This window comes from Bactrocera neohumeralis, chromosome 2 (genome assembly GCF_024586455.1).
Source record: "Bactrocera neohumeralis isolate Rockhampton chromosome 2, APGP_CSIRO_Bneo_wtdbg2-racon-allhic-juicebox.fasta_v2, whole genome shotgun sequence".
Lineage (NCBI taxonomy): Eukaryota > Metazoa > Arthropoda > Insecta > Diptera > Tephritidae > Bactrocera > Bactrocera neohumeralis.
In genome coordinates, this window is record NC_065919.1 from 69,233,665 (window position 1) to 69,253,814 (window position 20,150).

Here is a 20,150-nt window from a genome sequence, read left to right on the forward strand (position 1 = left end):
AAAGTGATGCTTGGGTCTTGAACTTGATTTGTTGGCAAATTTTAAATGGATAAAATGAGCAATAAAATTGATTTAGTTTTGATGCCAAACTAAATAACTGTACTATTTAGAAACTAACTAGTTCAAAATTTTCGGGTAGTGAAAATTTTTGAAATTAGTAAAAATTGAAATTATAAAAAACAAAAATTAATAAAAATCAATTTTATTTGCTCAATAATAAGTTCTCAGATAAAAATTTATCATTTCTTTAATCCAAGTTAACTTAATTTGTTTCTTGTTTTTTATTTTTTATTTTTTATTATTTAATTAGAGTTTTGGGTTATTTAAGCCAAGGTTTCAAGGATTATAAGAACTTAAAGAACTGGTGTTCTTTTAATTTTTCTTTTAAAATACTAACCTTTAGGTTCTAAGACTTCAAACTTGTTCACAAATAACTCTTAGCGGAATGGCTAGAAATTATAAAGTTGATGAGTTCGGTTTGAAAAGTGCATTCGCCTTATTTTTACTGGTGAAAGATCAGCTAACAAGTTTATTATTACCTTTCGATCTACCGTTAGCCAGCTTGGTTGTATGTGTGCTTTATTATGTTAGTCTGGGCTTCTAGTGAGCTTTTTGCACTTAGTAACGACATCTCTCTCTGAAGATTATGACTATTCATTGTCCGAATTGAGCCCATGCATTAGGGTTAAATAGTTTTCTGATGCCAACTCTCGAGATCGGCAGAACTTTAGACCTCTCTGTCACTCAAACGAACTAATTGTTTTTGTACAAGTTTTGAGAGTTATAGAGAGGACTACTTTATACATCTTTAGGAAGTTTAAGGCATAAAACATTTATTTTAATTGCTTAAGCGCAATTTCTCCACAAAACTCAACTCACAAGTCCATTTTGGTTTTTTCCCTCAAGCAAAAGAAATGGAACTAAGAGCAAATGCTTTATGGTGATGATTGTGTGAGTCGTACTTAAGTTTACATAGGTACGTACGTAAACAAATTAAAAATGGCCGTGAGAATATAAATAAAAACCAAAGATAATATAAAATGTGCATATTCATATATTCTTTGTTCAAACAAGTTCGGTTCTTTTTGGGACATACCTTTTATTCTAAAAGTTTTTAATAATATATAAATGTCATCGCAAAATAGCCTTCATCAAACCAATTGATTTTCAAGGCTTTCGTGAGTGAAAAGAGCTCCATAAGACAAAAAATTCCAATAAAGCCCGTAATTCCCTGAATGTATGACTAATATGAGTCTGTAAGCTAAATATATAAGTTGATAGAACCCTAGCTCAAGATCGCTAGTAGTAGGTGAACGTAATCGGCCTACACCATCACCGATATTGAGATCCAGCATTCATTATTGGAAGCAAGAACTGACGAAAATATAGCAGCCGTAGTACACGAACACCGTGAAGAGTCGAGTCGTCGCCGTTTGCGGTAACTCAGACTGGAACGCATTAAGCTGAAGCTCGTGATCTTGACGACATTTGGTTTCAACGAGACGGCACCACTTCCCACACATCACATCATTCAATGTATTTATTGAGAGAGCACTTCGGTGAGAGATTTGGGTCGGTCGATTGGTCACCAATATCGTATGATATCACAATGTTAGACTTTTCCTTGCGGGGAAATGTAAAGTCTAAGGTCAATGCGGACAATTCTGCTTCGATTTAGGCCTTGGAGCAAAGCTTCTCGCTTCATTTGTCAGTTACCAATCGAAATGCTCGAACGAGCCATTGCAAATTGGATTCAAAGGATGGACCATCTGAGATAATTTTCAAAAAATAAATACCAAAGAATGTTCTTTCGAATAATAATAAATATGCTCCATTAAATTTGAAGTTTGTGTGTTTTCTCATAAAAAAGTAGGCAACCTCGAAATCGATCGCCTTATATATACATTGATTTTTTTGAAACTGTGAAATATTTTTATTAAAAGTAGCATTCTTATAGAATTCGTTAACTATTTCATAATAGAAAATCGAAAAAAATATTCCCATTCTTTTAATTAATCTATGCAACTGCGAATATATTCATCTGACTAAAAAAGGACACAAGAAAATTTTCGAAGTGATTTTGTTTATTTTAACATCCCAAAAGTCGATGTTCCATAAGTGGAAAAGTACATAGTATATGAATATTTACAAAAACAACAACATACATGTCTGCATGCAATATTTATACCGACAGTCACAGACTTTACTCCACGCTCTTTATATTACAATAACTACCCCACTTGCCACCGCCCGACCCTCACGCCACAACAAAAAGCAAAAATCTCATCATGAGCAGGTGTTCATGTAAACATGTGTGAAAATGGGTTTGCCATTTATGGCTGTGTTTACTTAGGGCCGGGGGGGCACACTTTAAAACCCGCACGCATGCAACGCAAAAACCCAACAACCATAATAAATCTTTGCCAGCAGCAACTTTCAACTTAAGCCTATTATTAATGCCCTGCCTGCTATCAATACATCATAATATTTTACCAAATATAGACCAAAGAGCGTGCAAAAGCGCGGCAGCGGCGGTGGAGCGGGGGTGTGTGGCGGATAGAGCAAAGTGAAAGTGTGTTTCGGGGCAGTGGCACAGAAAATTGCTTCAACCGTTGGCAAGTTACTTATTGCTCATATTTTACAATTTCAACGAAATACGGTACTTCGACACATTTGCAGAAAATAAGAAAAAACGCTAAATGGAGCACGCATGCGTATACTTAGTAGAGGCAAATACACGGGCGTTTGCCATTTCCTCACTTTTATTTAGCGAGGGATGGGTGAGTGGTCACATATGAGCATGTGTGTGCATAAGTGTATGCATTATACATATTTATATACATGTATTAGGGTAATCCAAAACAAAACAAATTATAGGGTAAAGCAATCTATATCTTCTTTATTAGCGTAGACACCGCATACGCGGGTTTAGCCGAGTTGTTTTTCCTTTTCGCTGCCTGGCGCCTAATGGAGATTCCAAGTGTTGCCAGGTCTCCACCAGGTCGTATACTTTGTACAGCTCATCGTCCCTTCAACCTCAGTATTCACCGTTGCCAATGCACAAAGGTCCATAAATCTTCCGCAGAACCTTTCTCTCGAAAACTCGTAACGCCAACTCATCAGATTTTGTCACCGATCATTCCTCAGCAGCATATTGCAGACGGAGATAATGAGTCACTTAGAGAGTTTGGTCTTTGTTCGGCGAGAGAGGACTTTACTTGCTTGCTTACTCAGTCCTTAGTAGCACCTATTGGCAATATTTATTCTGCGTTGGATTTCGATGCTGATGTTGTTGTTGGTGTTAATGCCGCTATACCACAATCCGCACCAAATGGTTTTTAAATATGCATTTGCGTTTTCTGAACCACACGAGGTTATGACTCACCTCAATAGCGACCAATTGGTTTGTTGACGAAGCCATTGAGCCAGGAAAGTGTCTCATCCGAGAAGATAATTTTTTTAATAAAACAGAAACAGTAGCCAGCTGAGAACGTGAGCTTGCGTAATAAGCATGTCCAACACAAGCAGTCAAAATCACGTCATCCGTAATGGTAGACGCGGTACTTTCAGCAAATCATGGCAAGTTTTGTAGTTTTTTTTCGTAAAATTATTTTCTCTTTATTACATTTTTGCGGCTCATCCTAATGTATATGTGTGCATGCATGTAACAGTGCTATATTGTTAACAAATATATATTACACTTTCATGTCCGCAATTTTAAAATATACCAACAACAAAGGATCTCGCAAAAAGTATAATTTTTCAGCATATTTCTCTGCAGTGCTTGTTGCTGCTGGTTTTTTGCGATTTTTTTTGTTCCGCAACGCCTGCCATTTTACGATTTTGATGGATTTCCGCATATTAACAATGCTATCGCTTATTCCGACCAACTTGCCTTTAACAAGCGTTCACACGCGCTCGTCCGCCGCAGCACCATACTTTTGCATTGTGATTTACAAGTACATACATGCATGTATGTACATATGTATGTATTTTCATTTGTATATGTTTTACAGTGAAATTATTGCTATTTGCACACATTCGCATGCATATAGTTATGTATGTAACGGTATAATTATGTGCATGCTCGTCCTTTGTAATATTAATGCGTAGAGCACAAGTGAAAATGACAAGTTGGCAATTACTCACTGAGGTCTGCTGCGCAAATAAATATTTTTATAACTTATCGCAGCTCAGCAAACCGCATTAAATCGCTTTAAGTGAACGCATGTTTGTATCCTTTTATGGAATTAAATGTTTTGTGAAGTCAAAGTGCGGCAGTTTTTATTTAATTTGTTAAGTACTACACTTTGGTGAAGTGTAACACATGTCCATCATATATTACCATGTATGAATACCGCTAGGTAGCACACTCATTACTGTGAAGAATACAATGCAATATAATTTAAAAAAATTGTAATTTTTCATGAATTGGCTATATGCTACTCATCATCATCTTCAATGAAACCAAGCTGCTCTGCTTCTTACAACTTTGATAATTTATTTTGGAAGAAAAGAAGGAGTATACTTTCTTCCTTTAGGTCTTGTTATACTTACATGCATTTGAGTATTATCTCGAATTGACATTTTGATAAAAAATGGTGGTTTTTGGAGTCTTCGGAATCGTATTGTCTCAAACAGAATAAAAAGCGGGATTTTAAACTACATATATAAGACTTGCTATTAAAGTATGAAACGAATAATTTTCACATCGAAAAGTGTTTAAATTTTTGAAAATAGAAGCAGTTAGTTAGAATATTAAAAAGTTGCAATAATGAAAAAAAAATCAAATAAAATCGTACTTCGAAGCTACAAATTAAATTTAGCGGTAAACTACGATTATCACCACTGACTGATTCGAGAAAAGCGAGTTTAAGTTTTTCGTGAATCTGACGGACACGAACGCCTCTACACTGCAGCGTAATGAACAAAGGAAACATTTTTTTCATTATACTTCCGATTGCATCATGTTTTTATGCGTCTAAAGTGCGTTTTAAACAAAAAAAAGTTTTAAGGCCATCTCCTTAACTATATTTAGAACCAATAAGAACAAAAACAAGAAAAAACGTTAACTTCGGCTACACCAAAGCTAATATACCCTTCACAGATTACATTGGTGCCTTAGAAAATAATTTATACCAAATTTCGTAAATATATCTTGTCAAATGCAAAAGTTTTCCTTACCAGCATTTGATTCCGATCATTCAGTTTGTATGGCAGCTATATGCTATAGTAAGCCTATCTGAACAATTTCTTCGGAGATTACATTATTGCCTTAGAAAATAATCTATACCAAATTTGGTGAAGATACATTGTCAAATGTGAAAGTTTTCCATACAAAAACTTGATTCCGATCGTTCAGTTTATATGGCGGCTATATGTTATAGTGGTTCGATATCGGCCGTTCCGACAAATGAGCAGCTTCTTGAAGAGAAAATGACGTTTGCAAAATTTCAAAAGGAAATCTTGAAAACTGAGGGACTAGTTCGTATGTATACAGACAGACGGACGGACAGACGGACATGGCTAAATCGACTCAGCTCAACATACTGATCATTTATATATATACTTTATAGGGTCTCCGACGCTTCCTTCTGGGTGTTACAAACTTCGTGACAAACTTAATATACCCTGTTCAGGGTATAAATATCTTGAATATATGTAAAATAGGCAAATTCGTTTGAGAATAGGTGATTATGTACAATATTATCATAGATAATATAATCATCACATATGCTGATATACTGTTAGCAAGGCTCTATATTCCTTCTCATTCAATATTCGTCATTGTCAGAGCGATCCATTTTCGCTCAATATTTTTATCGTTGCATTGTACGCTTGTGTACTACTGAGGCAAAATATAGTAAGACCTTTTAATTTAAATTACGTGCGAAATCTCATTCGTCGAAATATTTTCTTTCCAGGTTTGCATGACTGTCATTGATATTTGTGCCAAATGTCACATCGAAATAATTATTAGTGTTTAGTATACGCTCGTCTTTCTCTTGTACTTAAAGTTTTACGACGAGTGAAATTATTCTCAAAGAAGTTCCTTCAAATTTCTGGTGCCACAGTATTCAGAATGTTGAAGAAGGCCTTCGGTGATAATTGTTGTCGCAAGCAAGTGTTTTTGATTACTTAAAGAGGATCGAGAACGCATTGACGACGCACAACGTTTAGGATGGCCTTCAACAATAACTGGCATCGTTGAAATATCGAAAGGATCGGTGAAAACAATTTTAAAAGATTATTTGGGCATAAGAAAAAGGAAAAAAATCATCCAATTTTTTTCGAAAAACAGTGTCGCGTTAACATCTGCGAAACAATGCGATTCCATGAGTCTTGGGTCTATGCTTATGAGCCGGAAACAGACGGTCAGGATATCATGAAACAAGATATTATTTACTCGCGATGAGTCTTGAATATTATTTTATTGTTATCCGTCGTTACCAGCGTGTCCGCCTGATTTTTCAAGCTCCGTGTGATTTCTGGCTATTCAGCAAACTCAAGCAACCGCTCCGGGGAAACAATTAAGAGCGAATCGCTACGCGCATTGAAGACTATCCCAGAAACTGACTTTAACAACTGTTTGGAGGATTGGAAAAACGTTGACTCAAGTGTATTGGAGTCAAGTTGAAATACTTTGAGGGGGATGAGATAAATTTTGAGGAATAAATCAAAAATTTAAAACTTATTTCTTGCTTTATTTTGGAGAACTTACGTTCTAACTTTCAGGTCTTGTCGAGACAACGGCAATGGTCATGGCGATAACACAGATGTGGCCTGCGGGACAAATATTTTTGAGGGCTTTTTGATATAATGAATTTCATTTTCTGTTTAAGGTTATTTAAAGACAATAATGTTTAGAGTACATTTGAGTTATATTTCATAGTAAAATACTATTGTATATATAGCAAATAAGAAATCAGAGAAATACCTGTTACAAGAAATAATGACAAATATCTCAAAATATAAGACTGCATAGTTCTTTCTGGGTATTTTTACAAGTGCTCACCCACACAGTCACAGATCCTCTCATGCCGACCACTGCCCTAACTCTTCTTTAATTCAGAGCTGCTATAATTGGGGCTTTAGAAGATAGGTAATGTTATCGATGTGTATTCGTAAAAGAGCAGTGATATAGAAATAAATTTCAAATTTGCTATTAACTGACTGAGATTACTGTGCAAGAAGCGTTAAGAACTGCAGTTCAAAAAAGTAGTCTCCTTTGCATTTAAATCGACAGCGCAAAGGCATATGTTGCATTGCAAGTTAATAACATTGAAATATAGCAGAAACATCTAATTACGGCAAACAAACGGGCATACAAAAGTGTTGTGAGTGTTCTAAACTTCGCAGCTGCGTATACATGGCAAGTGCAATAGTATTCCTGACATTCAGTCAATAGGAATTGCCTGCGTCACTGGTGCGCTTTAATTTCAGCAAAAGAATCCTTCACTGACACAGCAGCACAATTCATTACATTGATCCAAATTACTTTTCTATTACTCAGCAATGAACTTGGCGCATTCAGCCCATGCTCCGCGCACTCACCACCCACCAGCGACGCCCACAACTTTTCAAGCGCTGCACCAGAAGCGTTTGAATACTAGCTAACAACGTTATTGCGCTAACCTTATTATCACACTTTCTGCTTCCTTTTCTTTTTTTAATACAATTTAGCGTTTCCTTAATTTCCTCTGAAGTTCGCACGCTTTCAAGCCAAGTCTTTCTTTTCGCGCGCACTTTGCTTTTCACAAAAGTTCAGGCTTTTTATGCGGGCGCTCCCGAGCGAATGGCCCTTTTTCCGCCACACACCAGTTATGTGTCGTTGTTGTTGTTGGCGTTGTTGTATGTGCTTCTGTTTTTAGACAGGCAAGCCATCACTGCTGCTGCTTATTGAAAATCAAAAGCTGATTGTATTTGAAAATAAATCGAAATGTCATTGCAGCGTGAAAAAGTGCAAGACAGCTGAAGCTCATACACACAAACAAAGCAGGCAGCAACAACAACAACACCAGCAACGAAATTAGAGAAATAAAATACAAATTGTACAACCGCCAGAGGGTCCAAAGCCCACACTTACTAAGGGTAATTGAAGTGCGTTGGCCTGGTGTTTACTGCGCGGGGCAGCGCGAGACACACTAACACTAAGTGGAAGTGTTGAATATTGTCGCTGCTGGCTGCCTCTGCCGCTTTGGCTGTGAAAATGCCAATAGCGTGTGCGGCAGCTGACAATGTCGCTGATGACGTCGCTTTAAGGACACTCGGCACAATTTCTTGCATTATTTTCAATTACAGCTAGCGCCAATGCCAGCAGCAACAACAACAACATGTGTAGGGCTTAGTGGCGACAAGACAAGTGCCACTCGTTGAACACACACAAGTGGCAACAACAACAAACATAGGCTGTAGTTGACGAGCGCAATTCATGATAGACAACGCATTCAGAGCAGCGTACAGCCGCAATGACAATATAACAACAACTAGAAGAAGAAAAAGAAGGAGCATCTAAAGCAATTGCCCTTTTTAATTTTTAATGGAAAAATGTCTTAGAGCAATGCCGCTGTAGAGTCAAGATTAATTGACAGTGACCCATATTAGCGCAGAAGTGACATTTGAATTTTAGTTTCCTTTGTGGAACGAAAGAGAAATTTAATTATCGCTTGTTAATTTCAAAATTAGCAGAGTTGTATTCTTACTGAATGCTTGAAGTGCGCGAGTTTCCAAATTTCAATAATTGTTTTAACTCTTCTTTCATTTCAGATTGATATGGATATTCCGCGATGAATTCTTGATCCGAACATGGGAAAAAATATTCAAAATACCAGAATTCAGTCTTTCAGAAACTGAACACACATATTTTAACCTCAAAAATTTTCTTGATTCATAAGCGTCCTCTCGATATATGTAAGTAAAATGTTTCGAAATATCTAAAAGTCTGTTTTTCCGTATATATGTATGTATATTCAAAGAGTTCTTCTCTATGAGTTAAGTTTCTTTAAATTATATTTTCATAAATTTCTTGCTATTGGAAGAAAAAATTATATAGTTTTAGTGCATATATCCATATCAATAAGGACGCTACAAAAGTTGAACGATAAGGACAGCAAACGATGAAACAATTTTTCCCGCTCTTTTGACATTTTTCTTCAATAAGGCTTGCCATTTCATCGTGCAAAGATATACTATCCAACAACGAGTCGAAATTATTAAAATTTGCTACCGAAATTTGGAGTCAATGGCCTCAACTTTAAGAGCCCTACATCCAATTTATGGTCGTCATAATGGTCTTGTCAGATCTCTAGTGGAAAAATTTGAATCCAAAAACAGTACAAAACGTTCCAGTGCCAGTGAGGCAAAGAAGTGCACCATCCATGGTTTCGCCAATATGCGTTACGGTTTGTTGCGGTTTATCGGTCGGCGGGGTTATTGGGCCGTACTTCTTCTGTGATGTTCAAGCCCGGCACGTTACTGTGAATGGGAAGCGCTACTGCTCAATGATAACCCACACAGCGGGCTTGTGCCGCCGTCCTGTTGGGACCACATATTGTCCAAGTCCATATCACCCAATTCGGACCAAAAATATTCGGTTATCATTGAGCAGTAGCGCTTCCCATTCACAGTAACGTGCCGGGCTTGAACATCACAGAAGAAGATGTCATAATCGATTTATTGAAAACCAAGTTTGGTGAGCGTTTTATCTCATGAAATGTCACAGTTAATTGACCGCCTCGGTCGTAAGATTTGACGCCGTTAGATTATTTCCTGTGGATCTACGTCAAGTATATGGTCTATGCCAACAAACTAGCGACGATTGATAAACTTCGTACGAATATTGAACATGAAATTGCAGCAGTATCGCAGGATTTAAGTTTAAAAACTGTCGAAAACTGCGTTCAGCGTCTGGACTTCTGAAAAGAAAAGAAATCGCATTCAATACATAATGGCATCGAGTGTACTTTCACAGGAATAAAGAATTTCATTGATTACCAAACCGTTTTTATTTTACTTAAAAGTATGTGTAGCACTCTTATTGAAAACCCCGTTATTTAACCTGAAGGCCCCTTTTTCGATATATATTTTTATATTGGAATTTCCTTCTTGTAATATTCTGTCGTTAATTTGAACGTCAATAAGAAATAATCTTTTATGATTACATAGAACTACCTGGGCTTTGTCTTTGGCTGAAAATGAAAATAGAAAAAAATATGAAAACTATTTCATCGCACACATTCTCGCCCACTGTCAGTGCGCGCTGTTTGCGTCTTATCTGCCGGCTACGTGCTGCCGCCGCCGTCGCATTCATTATTATCAATCCAATCAAGCGTACCAGTTCAGTTTATTTAATTTTAAAAAATATTGACTTTTCTCTTGAGAGCGGCTGAGAAGCGTCTTAAACGTGCCTATTTATTTTCATCTTCGCTTTTCTCTTGCCCGCTCAAGGTCTACGTTTTTATATGTGTGTATATATCTTTGATTAGCGGTTTGATTTTCTCAGCAGCGGTGGTTGGGTTGTCGTTGCTACCGTTATCTACTAAATTGGCTTATGAGTTATAAGCAATGTAAATAAAAAGCCACGGCTGGGGGGAATTCAATTAAGAAGCATTTTATGAAACCAAATACTATTTATTTTGGCGAATTAGCGATGCACGGTCGAACAAAGGCTCGGCGCTGCAAATTTTAAAGAAGAGTGAGTAAAGGTCGAATATTAGAAGCTAATGCTGACTAAGAGGCGCTTTGCTATAACGTAATTAATTTTCTTTGTTTGGCTATTAGATTTCAAAACAATTGCATTTTTATACTCTCGCAACAATGTTGCTAAGGAGAGTATTATAGTTTTGTTCACATAACGGTTGTTTGTAAGTCCTAAAACTAAAAGAGTCAGATATAGGGTTATATATACCAAAGTGATCAGGGTGACGAGTAGAGTCGAAATCCGGATGTCTGTCTGTCCGTCCGTCCGTCTGTCCGTCCGTGCAAGCTGTAACTTGAGTAAAAATTGAGATATCATGATGAAACTTGGTACACGTATTCCTTGGCTCCATAAGAAGGTTAAGTTCGAAGATGGGCAAAATCGGCCCACTGCCATAAATAAAGATATTAAAGTGAAATTTGGCACAAGGGATCGCATTTGGGAGGGGCATATTTGGACGTAATTTTTTTGGAAAAGTGGGCGTGGCCCCGCCCCCTACTAAGTTTTTTGTACGTATATCGGAAACTACTATAGCTATGTCAACCAAACTCTACAGAGTCGTTTTCTTCAGGCATTTCCATACACAGTTCAAAAATGGAAGAAATCGGATAATAATCGCCCACGCCCACCTCCCATACAAAGGTTATGTTGAAAATCACTAAAAGTGCGTTAACCGACTAACAAAAAACGTCAGAAACACTAAATTTTACGGAAGAAATTGCAGAAGGAAGCTGCACCCAGGCTTTTTTTTAAATTGAAAATGGGCGTGGCGTCGCCCACTTATGGACCAAAAACCATATCTCAGGAACTACTAGACCGATTTCAATGAAATTCGGTATATAATATTTTCTTAACACCCTGATGACATGTACGAAATATAGGTGAAATCGGTTCACAACCACGCCTTCTTCCAATATAACGCTATTTTGAATTCCATCTGTTGCCTTCTCTGTATAATATATAGTACATTAGGAACCAATGATGACAGCGGAATAAAACTTTACAAAAATACGGTATTTGAAAAATATGTAAATGACGTATAATGAAATCTCGATTATCACTTTATCATGCGAGAGTATAAAATGTTCGGTGACATCCGAACTTAGCCCTTCCTTACTTGTTAAAAATGTAATTAAAAATGTAAATAAAAAGCTTAAAAAAATAGCGGTAGAACGCTTGAGTAATTGTTGGGGTTTCTGAATAACTTTTTAAAAAGTTTTGATCGAGATTTTTTTTATTTACACGGTGTTTCTTTTGATTTTATCTATATATAGATTATGACGCGTTTCATGTCAGCAAATTATGCGTAACCTTCACAACACCTGCCGTGGTAAGACATATATTTTTAAGTGAAACGAACTTGAACGATTTATTTTTAACTTTAAGTTAAGAGATACGAATTTTCGCTATGTTTTAAGTGATTAAAGTGAATCGCCTTTTTCTTTCCATTGTCAATCAATAGCAATACTGACATTCCTTCGCTTTGCACCAACTTTTTGTGCTTCCAATACTGACAATTCCTTGCCTGAATGTATTGTAATTACATCTAGCCTCCCTCTCATTATAACGGCAATAAATTATTACGTGTGGAAATGTCTTTCCGATATCGAATCAATTGTTCATATCGGCGAACTTTTTTAATTAAAGCAAATAGAAAAACAAAACAAAATATGTCGAAGACAACGCAAAGGAACGTAAAAGATAGGAGTGACAGCAGAGATACGAGCAGCTAACGTTGAGGATGTCAAGCGAAAATGTGGCCTGACTGCTACGGGAAGGAGCTGTACAACTCGACAAGACGGCGGTTTGGTTTATTGTGAGCAATACCTACCATCACCCAGCAGAGAAAACAAGGGATGCGTAGTTATGTGATTACTTAAATATTAGAAAGTAATTGAATTTAATAAAAACAAATTCGGAAATATAAATGAAACCAGGTTTAGAAACCGAATCAAAATTTTTAGGGAAAAACCAATTTTGAGTAGTTTCTTCTCTCTGTAAATTTGCAAGAATCATCTCATCTCATCTAAGGTGTACTTTGAAGCTCAAAATAAAAACGTTGCATTAATGAAATACTATTTCAATGTTTTTTTTCTAATATTGAGTACTTAAAGCATCAATGCGTGACTTTATGCAATGAAATGAGTTGTGAATCGGTTTAATATGGACTTATAAGAGTATGTTATAGCAATTTCTCTAGTTTTTAATGATTATTTTACAACAAAAATCTACAATAGCAGCAAAGTACTGCTGATAAATATAACGTTGCATTGGAGCAAGATACTAATGTATACAACAACAGTAAAAACAAAGATGATGAGCGAAAACGACAAGAACAACTTGTGTGCTCCATTAACAACGTCTTGACATTCCTATTCTGGGGGGAATTTCATCTATACACGCGCAATAATGGCAAATGACACTAAAAAGATGCGGCATGAAATAATTCAAAGTGCTCGAACACTACAGTCGGTCATAGGAGGCTATACAGACTACTAAATGATTATATAGTTTTGTGGGTAATGGATACTGAGCCGAAATGGCAACCAATTTCAATTCATGATTAATTTATTGAATGAAATGAACGAGCAATCGATTTGCAAAGCTCTAAATCTTAGTTTTTGCTTTTTTTAGCGGTTATCCTTCCCGTAAAACTCAAATTTATTAAGATTTTTTTTTTTTAATTCATGATTTTCTATAAAATACAAGTTAGAGATTTTTAAAAGACCTGTAATTTTTCATAGTATCCAAAGCTTTTATTTAAAAGTTTAGTAGAACATAAAAACGAATAAAGTATAGTTTCAGAGTATTGAACGGTAGAGGATTATTACGTGTGGAAATTTAATCTGAATCCAAAGTCGTCATTTCTCCTCTTTTAGGGGGTATTCCAGTCTAGTACTAAAAATTTCCAGCGACTTTTGTCAAGCGATAAAAGATAATTGTAAACGAGAAAAGCTCATTCAAAGTCTTCTTGACTCTAAAACCAATATTTACATCTAGGGGTAAAGCAAATATCTATCGACGTGCTGAGTTGATGTAGTTCCTCAGTTATTGAGATACTAATCTGAATTTTGTATCCGTCCTATTCTTCCCAAAAGCTGCTCATTTCTCGGAACCGTCGATATCGGTCAGTTCTATGATATAGTACCATGAAGAAAAAATAGTAAAGCTTTGTTTATAATTTTAAAATTCTTAATTTAAGTAAGTTTTTCAAGTAATCCCCAATACAACCCAACCCAATACACTTATGCCAACTTTTTTTCCAATCCTCGAAACAGTTGTTAAAATCAATTTTCCGTATAGCCTCCAATGAGCCTAATGATTCATGTTTAAAGTCTTCAATTGACTCAAAAGTGTTTTTCCGGAGCGGTCGTTTGAGTTTGTTGAATAGCCAGAAGTCACACGGACCTAAATCAGGCGATTACAGTGGTTGCGGCCTGATATTGGCTGAAAATTTGGCGAAACATTTAAGAAGAATCAATGCAGTATGCAACGGTGTATTATCGTGGTGCAGAAACTAATAATTGTCGGCTTATAATTCCGGCCTCTTTCTACGAATAGTTTCGCATAAACAACGCATAACACTCAAATAGTATTCCTTGTTGACAGTTTGGCTGGTCGGAAGGAATTCGGCGTGCATCACACCTCGATAATTGAAGAAAACTGTCAACATAAGCTTGATATTTGACCTGCTTTGACGTGCTTTTTTCAGATTCGGCTCATCTTTGCCACGATATTCGGCTGATTGATCGTCTGTTTTCGGATCGTAAGCATAGATCTACTACTCATCGCCAGTAATAATACATTTCATGACATCCTGGTAGTCGGAAAGTATTGTTTCACAGACGTTAACTCAACGCTGTTTTTCGAAAAAACTGAGTGATTCTGGAACCAATCGTGCCTTTTATTTTCTTATGCCCAAATGATCTTTCAAAACGGTTTTCACTGATTCTTCCGATATTCCAACGATGCCGCTAAGATCTCTAACTGTTAATTGTCGATTCTTAAGCAACAATTCCTTTATTTAATTGACGTGTTAATATGTAATTGAAACTTTTTAGTTTATTGGGAGTGGCACTCCATTGAATGCACCGAACGGAGGTCAATAGTTTCATTGATCTCAAGATACCTAAGAATGTTTTGAGGTTATAAAAATTCATTGAATGGTAAAAATTTGCCAGAATGAAAACTTTCTACTCAAAAGATCCAAATCAAATTTTTGTAATAATCCTGATTAAATTAAAGGGCAATTTTTAGTTAGACTATTTTTTTTAATTTCCAGTTAAGATTTTCTACATAAAAATACCTTAAAATTTCTGTGTAGCGCTCGGTATGTTCGCTCGGGAAAATAATGAAATGAGTAAATGGAGAATTTCAATTCCAAGGAATTATTCATCGAATACAACACCATATTGCTGCGGAGCAAGCAATGGTAAGCGTGTTGTTGCTGACGCGCAAGCAACAACATTCCTACTTTTTGGTCCCTTTGCACTAGTCATTGTTCTTTGGCGAATCGTCCATGTTCGCACAGTTGTTGGCGTTATCAATTACAACAACGCACTGTTGTTGTATGCCACAGCAGCAACTTGTATGGCATTGATAGCAACCAAAGCGGAATGCCAACGCCTTTTTCAGCTCACAAACACACACACACATCGCTGTGGCATATGCACCAACACTGGCACCGCTTCTAACGCACTTGGTTAGACCTGATTTACGGCCGCCAACGTCTTTGGCATCAACAACTAGTAATATCATACTTATATGTACTACAACTAGGTAGTGGTATCTCGGAAAACTCTCGTCACTGGCAAGAAGGCATTATTCATCAGTTGGCAGCCATCAAAGTATTCAAAATGTTCACTTCCGTCGCAGTCGCAATTGTCGATTTACAGTCATTAACGACCGGAGTGTGTAGCTGCGAAGTATGCCTGTGTGTGTGTGTGTGTGTGTGAAGACTGTAGGGAGTAGGGTTGAGTACTTACAAGAATTACGGCTTGCTGTTGTTATTGTTGGTAGTTTGCGGTTGCAATGTGCGTCATTTGAAGATTGCCATCGAATATTTATGCCTATGTGTGTAGGTAACGGTTCATGTGGCACTAAAGCAGCTTTCCGCCTCAGGTTCGCTGGTCGTGTTATTTTCCATTATCATTATCTTTTTTTAATTTCGAACACAACACATTTGTAGAAATACAAATGAATTGCTAACGGATTTTTAATTACATTTTAAAAATTTTCGATGACTCTCGAACTTACGAGGAGGACTGCCCCACCTTTTATATGTATTGGAATATTAAAGCAGTTTTAACAACTTAACCTCAAATTTGCTGTCAGCGTGAACAAACGCTGCGAGATGTTCATATAAGTCCAAAAGCTTTGGTATAATCAATAATAGTGACTGAAATGCAATGTAGTCTTAGAAATTTTTCCGCTTAGTTTTGTGACCATTTGGATCCAGTCGAGTAAATTTAATGAAATGTTAAAAAAATAGACAGCCAACATTTAGTGCGAGTTAAAGCTTCTAAACTCTTCTGTGCCAGCCAAGATGTAGTCAACCTTTGATTTTTGGTTTATAGAATATATTTTTTCTGTTAAAAATCGGTTCTATAACTAGGGAATTACCTTCTTTCGGATTGTGTGAGCTCAAAAAAAATTTCTATAATTTTCCCTCTGATCTGAGTTGACTTGCTGAAGTCACTGCAACTTCTGAAATTGACAAAGCAAAGATCTCAACCCAACTTGTGTTGTTCGGTTCTATGTACATACATCCAAAAAGATCTGATGTTCTATTTTTTCAGCGATGAGGCCATTATCTGGCTCAATGGGTATGTAAACAAGCAAAATTGCCACATTCGGGACGAACCTGAAAAGATTCAAATGCTGCCATTTCATCCAGAGAAAAAAAAAGATTTGGTGTGGTTTGTAGGCCGGTGAAATCAGCGGTCCATATTTCTTCAAAACTGGCAACCGTTATCGCTATTTATTGAGAGAACACATAGGTGAGCAGATAGTTTCACGTTTCGGGGCGGCCGATAGGCCAGCAAGATCGTGTGATATCAATCCGTTAGACTTTTTCTTGTGTGGATGTGTAAAATCTAAAGTCTATGCAGACAATCTCGCTTCGATTCAGGCCTTGGAGCAAAACATCACGCGTGTCATTCGCCAGTTACCATCTGAGACGTAGCCGCGGCCAACATTTGAAAGAGAAAATCTTCAAAAATTAAATGCCAAAGAATGCTAAATGATAAACATTTCTCATTAAATTTGAAGTTTCTGTGTTGTTTTTTTTTTTTTAAGTAGAGAATTGTGAAATGGATCATCGTTCACATGCCTATATTTTAAACTCTAAAATCGCGCTGATTATTTCAAATTTGCAGCGGAATTTCTGTTGGCGCATATATTTGCAAGGCAAATCTCTAAAGCTAATAAATCTCAAAAGTGTTTATTAATATTCTAACTGCTTTAGCTTTACTTTAATTCCACATTTCTCATATTTATTTTATAATAAAAATAAAATACCGCAAATCAAATTAATTTAAACTTTATATTAGTAATTATTTCAGTTATATGTGTATGGCGCCCGTTAGCCATAACTAGTTGAGCTACATTAATGTTAGTTTCCCATTAAATTCATACGCGCAGTAGAATAATTTTATGCCGAATGTTAATAATATGCTTCCATTTTGCCTTCCAGGTTGCATTTCACAAATGTGAATATTTATGCTTGTAATTATATACTTAGATATAACGCATTTTCTAAGCTACAATGCAATGCTTCAAAGCGCATATTTGTTCTGCACAAATTCCCACCGTTGTATTGTGTGCGTGTGTGTAATTGTTGTTGCGTAATTTCGGTTGTTGGTACAGGTATAGTTACGGTGGAAATATTTTGAGCTTGGCCTCAAACGAAATGGCTACGTTGAATTCGTGGAAGCATAGCGTGTACATGTTATATACGCCAAAGAGACACATCAAACAGGTCTGAGTGTATATTAGTTTACAACTAAAAAATTTTGCCCGAAATTCATGGAGTGAGAAGAACATTAGATATATATTTGTTATAGAATTGTATATGATCTTGGTGATATTTTGATTATTTCTTGAACAGAGAGGCAGAGTTTTCTTTATTCCTGGTAAATTGGGCATGAGCAACGGGAATGCTACATATTTGTATTACGCCTGTATATAAACCTTAAGGATCCTAAGATTTTGAAAACTTGTTAGTAGAGAAAATATGTGCTTTTAGACGCTTACACTTTAGCCTAATGTTTAGCTGAGTGGAATACCTTTGGCATTGTCTGACAAACTGAGGATTCAATCAGCTTTAAATTTCCGAGAAGTTGTCGGATTTTGAAAAAAATTGTTATTTATCTGAAAATTCTCTTAGATGTTTCATATTGGCAACGAGGTGCGTTTGTTCTAAAAAAATATTCCTGTACTTGAAATAATTAACAATGATGGCCATATCGTTAGGCTATAAGGTTAAGGCCAGTTAAACGTTAAAATAGCAATAAATATTTGTTAGCAGAGTTGCCAACTGTTTCTTATTTTCAATGGGATTAAATTGTTAACATAAATATATTATTACAAGATCTATTGTATAATCAACTAAAGTTCTAAAAAATCCTTGTATTTTGCAATAATTTTAAAAAGAGTTGCCAGCCACTTAAAATTCTGTATTTTGTTAAATTAGTAAAAAAATAAATAAAATTATTGAAAATGTGTACTTAAACAAACAGATTAACGATAAATTACTATTAAGTATTTTTGAAGGGTTGCCACCTGTTTGAAAAAATATAATCGAAAGAAAGTAAACAAACTACATTTGACATAAAATTTTAAAGAATGAGCAAATATTTTTGTCGATATATTTGTATTTTTGAAGGGTTGCCACCTGTTTGAAAAAAATTACATTAAAGATTTTTTACACCAAATTTAAAAGGGTTAGGAAATATTTCCTTCTAAATATTTTTTTGAAGTGCTGCCAGCTGTTTGAAACTTTTTATTCAAATAAATAAGAAAGATAAGAAATCCCAAGTTATATCGAAGAGAACTATTATTGTTGCATATACATATATCATTAAATTTTTCATAATAATAGATATTATGAATAAAATATTTTTAATTTTTAAAGATTATATTTTTAATGTCAATGAAACATATTTTCGAAATGTGTTGAATGCTCGACTTAATCTTGTAATACGTAGATTGACTTTTATGTTATGGGATTTGGCAATGCTAGTGTTGCAATCTGGCCACTCACAACTTTATCAGAAAGTTTGACTTTTTAGATGTTAAGCGGTTACATGGGTTAACGGGTTTCAAAAAATCGAATTTTGTTTTATTGTCTTATTAAATTCTATAACACCTCTAGAATGTTGTTCTAAATTTTCAATTTGATCCGAGTAATAGTTTCGGAGATACAGCCGTGAGAACTTGTGCACTCGAGGTTAGCTAAGCTAAGTGCGCCGTCTTTAAACGGAACTGTGTTTTTTAAATCGGTTGCCAAAATTTCTCGAGAACTACTCAACCGAGCTTCATCAAATTTTACACAGGTCTTTGAGATACAATTCTTAAAGACTTGGACGATTGATTTTTTTCGATTACAACAATTTGAAAAAAAATGTCGGAAATTTTAAATTTTTTTACAAAAGTGTCTACCAATAACCCAATTTTCAGTTTGTTTTCCTTCGTCCCAGTTCTAAGTTACGGTTTTAACAAACTCACCTATTTTTTTCACCTTAGATGATCCTGTAAGGAGTTATCATACCAACACAGGCGGGGAAATAGCGTCGCAATGGGCGATTTTTAAATATTTTTTTCCAAAAATTTCAGAATTTCTTTGTTAATAGCGTATGTTTGTAATAATAAAAAATTCTAATAAAATACATACTTATTTTTTGTATGAAAAATATAAAAAAATTGTTGAAAAATGCTGGTTTTTACCTGAGGAAACTCATGTAAACCCTTAAACACATTCTCATATCATATTGTTCAAATGAAATCGCTAACATTTTCGCGTGATTTATTTGCAACTTTCGACGTGGATTTACTCAGTAATAGTGCATTGATTGACTTATTTAAATTTTTGGCGATGAAGTTTTATTACGAACCAGTGTTTGTCGTTGGTATGGTAAATTTAATCGAGATCGTAGATCACTTCAAACCGGATTTTGGAAAGATCGCCAAAATTCAGTTGTTGTTCCGGAAACTATTGAGCCTGTGCGTAAACTGATATTGCCAGATCGTCTTGTGTCCTATCGCGAGATAGAGGCAACTATAGGCATTAGTGGAACCAGCATACATTCACGGACATTTGACTGATTGTAAAAATTTGCTTCACGTTGGATCTTACAAAATTTGTCGAAGGCTTTTCTCGATTAGTCTAGAAAAATGCTAACAAAATGGGATAGCAGCACTTCGAAACACGTCTATGACATCGCGGCAGGATTTA